This window comes from Sapajus apella, unplaced genomic scaffold (assembly GCF_009761245.1).
Source record: "Sapajus apella isolate SASKATOON/1434 unplaced genomic scaffold, GSC_monkey_1.0 scaffold59, whole genome shotgun sequence".
Lineage (NCBI taxonomy): Eukaryota > Metazoa > Chordata > Mammalia > Primates > Cebidae > Sapajus > Sapajus apella.
In genome coordinates this window covers 10,624,561-10,628,878 of record NW_022436999.1, presented here as the reverse complement: position 1 = coordinate 10,628,878, position 4,318 = coordinate 10,624,561, and the positions used below count along the sequence as shown (strand labels likewise).

Genomic DNA, 4,318 nt, shown 5'->3' with positions numbered 1-4,318 from the left:
TATCTTAAACTACTTGCATTGTCTTAGGTAATGAAAAGAGAACCACCACCAGAGAGAGTCTGAACTCTGAATTTCAATGAAAAAGAAAAAACAAAATGAAATAAACAAGATAAATGCCCCGCCCCCACAAAGAAACTCACATTCAGCAAGTCCAGTACATTCTGTGCTCCCTAGATTTCAGGCATCATGGGGCTGCAATGGTGGATAAAACAAATGTGGTTCCTACGCTCAGGACTTCATATCTTCAGAGGAAGAAAGCCCAGAACCAACTGATTTGCAGTTAACATGTTTCATTCATTAGCAGAGTGTATTTAAAACAAGAAAATGATTATGATAATCATAATAATGAAAAACTTCTAATCAGTTTCTTTTTTTTGCATATTACCAACTTACTTTTATTGATATCACAAACTTCAATCCTTTTAAAAATATTAGTCTTCATGCATTTAACAAATCTGACAAAAGAACAAGTATCCAGTTTACTTGCATTGTAACTATGACATTACAACTGAACAGTCAATTAACGTATATTTAAAACCATTAGGTACAGATAACAAAGAAAAACTTCAATGTATTAATCTGATGGCATCCTACCACTATGAACATGTTCATGTAACACTACTAGTAATTCCCCTGAAGCACAGGCAAATGTAGATGGAGGACTCTCCCTGAGAAGCAAGTTTAAGGGATTAAATATCATCATCACTTCTGAGAATAAAGCTGCTGCCAGTGGATAGGGGCCCTTCTTCAACACTCCCAAAATGACCCAAAGTCCCCCTCTCATCAGAATCGTCAAACAACTTCTCATTGGAATCTTCCTCCTCATCAAACAACTTCTCGTTGGAATTATCATCTTCGAACAACTTTTCATCAGCATCTTCATCTTCCTTGTCTGACTCTTAAAACAGCTTTTCATCCACATCACCTTCTTCCTCCTTTTTATCAGCAGCTTCAAGCCCCTTTTCATCTGCATATTCTTCATCCTCCTTCTCATTGGACTCATCATCAAATACTTTTTCATATGTATTCTCCTCTTCTTCCTTTTCATCTGAATCTTCATCAAACTCTCTCTCAGAGCCTTCCTCATCTAACACTTTTTCAGAGCCATCATCTTCAAATTCGGAGTTTTCAGAGTCATTTTCTTCTAACTCTTTGTCAAGAACATTTTCAGGAAGCTCCTTTTGAGAGCCATCCTCGTCAAAATCTTTCTTGAGACCATTTTCTTCAAATTTTCTTTCAGAGCCATCTTCAGGCTGTTTTTCAGAGCAATCTTCATCAGACTCTTTCTCTGAGTCATCTTCAGACTCGTTTTTGGGTCCAGCCTCCTCTTCAGACTCCTTGTTGGGGTCATCTTCAGATTCTTTTCCAAGGCCATTCTCTTCACAATCATTTTTGAGTGTCTTCTTTTTTGACTCTTTTTTAGGAATACCCTCTTCAGATCCTCTTATGGGACTGACTTCTTCAGACTCTTTTTGGGGACAGCCGCCTTCAGATTCTTTCTCAGGGCAGCCTTCTTCAGCCTCATTTTGGGGGCCACCTTCTTTAGCATTGTTTTCAGAAGCATCTTCTTCAAATTCTCCCCCGTCTTCTGTCTTTTCAAACTTCTTCTCATCTATAGGTTCTTCAAACGCCATTCTAGGTGCAGCTTCTTGAGCAATCATTTTAGATGTGCTCGGGTGCTCTGAAAAGTGCCATGCTCTAGAATGCCCTGCCCTTGCCGAAGCAGAGGCAGAATCTGAGCATCTAAGGCCTCTGTTGGACTCAGAAGCATTGAGGAAAGCCTCCCATCCTCTCAGCCTTTCCTCCCTTTCTCTTGAGGTTTCCTCCACCTGATAATCGGTAGTCCCATCCCATGCCTGGGCAGTGATTTGACGGCCACCAAACCATCTTCCATCCAAAGTTTGAATACAATAATCAGCTTCCTCTGGATCCCGAAAGGACACAGAGGCCACACCATCTGGGTGTCTATCAAAGAGAAGGAGCTTCCTAATTTGTCCAAACTTTGAACACTCTACTCGAAGGTCTTCTCTGATCTCATTCAGCACCAACGGATCATCCTCAAAATCCATAGGATGAAACATATTCTTGATGATGACAACTCGCTCATGGCGCATCCAGGATGGTCCAGCTCTCCTCTCAGGTCTCCAGTCCAGCTGCTTTTGCTGCATAGACAGCTTCTTCTTATAGTCTTTGCACTTCTTCTTCTTCTTTGAGGCATCATATTCTCCCTTCAGTTGAAACTTTGCCACCTCAACATGTAATTTGTGGCCTCTAATTTCATCTTCATCCAAAAGTTTTAATGCAAGTTCCACAGATTCTCTCTTCAAATAACAGCAAAGACCGTCTCCTTTAAGATTTCCTTGATTATCTTTGTAAAGTTTGACCTTAAATTCCTCTGTCTGAGGATCTCTCGTAATAATGCCAAACTTGGACATAAGTTGTATAAATTCATCCAATGTAATATCTGGAGGCAAACCAGACACGTATACATTTGTATTTCTGTCTTCTTCAACATGAAACCATCCTGACTCAGCCTTTCTTTTTTCTCCCTTCTTTCCGGGATCAGTGGGTTCTGGGGCTTTTTCCTGTGGAGGTTCCTCTGCAGTCCTAGCATGGACATCTTGAACATTTCCAGTAGAACTAGAGGCGCCATCATTAGAGAAGCCATAATTGGCCTGATACGTAGCAATGAAATCTTCAGTAATCTTGGGGAACCAAGCCTTCTTGTCCAGGTCCCACTCGTAGGGGGTGTCCGTCGGCTGTTGCCCGAGAGAATCGGTTTCTCCACCGGCATCGGTCTGGGTGTCACCGTCCTCGCAGTCTCCGTACAATTCTTGCATTCGCAACTGCTCATCAAACTCATCGTTCCCATCCAAGTTGTTGCGGCTCATGTTTCCTACCTGATTGGCTCGGCCGGGCTTCTGCACCGCCGCTAGGTCCAGGGCGTGCAGGGCGCGGCGGGAGTGCGCAGGCGCACCGCCGCCGCCGCCTACCGGGTCTGAGACGAGTGTGACTCCCTTCGCAACGTCAGGAACTTACTTGCTAACGAAGCGCAGCTCAGGCCCACGCAGCCGCCATAGTCGGCGCGTCGCGACGTCGCTCTAATCAGTTTCTGATGGAAATTGCTTCCCTGTTGCCCTGAAAGAGTGGTCTTGAAAACCAAACACCTCATTCCTGAAAGAGCTTAAGCCTTAATGGCATAGTACATGCATAAGGACCCAAATTCTTTTCCTTGTTGGGCTGTGTCAGAGAGTTTACTGATTTCAATTCTTAACACCATTTTGGAGTACAAAGACTTTGTTCATGTATCTTCTTCAAGATAAGCTGATAATGCTGGGAGCATGTACCTGCAAACCTCACAGAGCTGCTGAGGACAGGGCATTCTTTTTTTCCACATAGGAATTACTAACATTGTCTAACTTTATTTTCTGTTGACAGAAGCTGCTATATTTCATCACTTTATTAAAGTCATAAAAAAGAACAATTCTGTATACTCCATGGGTTTTTTATTCAGTCATTTTCAGATCCCAGGTTGTTCCATAAAAAGGACTAGACAAATTGTGCTTATTTCACAGATGCCATATTTTCAGAGCAGGTTGTGCAGGCCCACCCCATAGGCCAAAATAAGCCATAACACGCGTTCCACAAAGACCACAACGGAAGACTAGAACGCTGTTGCTTTTTAATTTTGAGATAAACCAATGAGCAGCAATATATATCTCATGTTTAACAACCCAGTGCTATGATATAGGTCACCTAGGCTCATGTTTAAAACTCCACCAGTATTGAGAGAAATAATAAATTCTTGTCAGGAAGATTAAGTTAGCATAATTTCTCCCGTCTTGTGGAAACAAGAATGGAAAGAAGCTAAATATAATAATTCAAAACATAAAATTCAAAATTTCATTATATAATGAAACTAGAAGAATGTAAGGAAATTTTTGGCTTATTTCAGTTTTCACAGCCCACCACATAGAACAGAAATTACAATTTGAATAGAAAGGAGTATCTCTCTCAGTTTTCAAGGACATACTTCATGTCAATTGCAAAAGTACTGCCTGCAGAAATTTTAAATACCACTTTTAGTAACAGGGTTGGCTGAGAGCATGAAAGGCCCTTTCTGTGATGAGAATCTGTTGGTCTAACACAATTAGCTGATATATTTTCTCCTTGTTTCTGTAGCTGAATGTGGCCCATCCCATCAATAAATATTTTGGCCTACTGTTTTCACATTTTCTGAAAAGATCTATTAGACTAGCATACTTTAAAATCAAGGTCTGTTATTATTTGTCTTGTATTTACTAGACAGTCATCTCCA

At 41.2% G+C, this 4,318-nt stretch overlaps 1 pseudogene across 1 annotated transcript; it reads right to left on the bottom strand.

Annotated features, from left to right (window-relative positions):
• Positions 1 to 364: 364 nt before the first annotated feature.
• LOC116528595 lies at positions 365 to 3,095 on the bottom strand (annotated as a pseudogene). The gene has a single exon (XR_004259107.1). The product of XR_004259107.1 is annotated as an HIV Tat-specific factor 1 homolog pseudogene (transcript).
• Between the last annotated feature and the right edge of the window lie 1,223 nt (positions 3,096 to 4,318).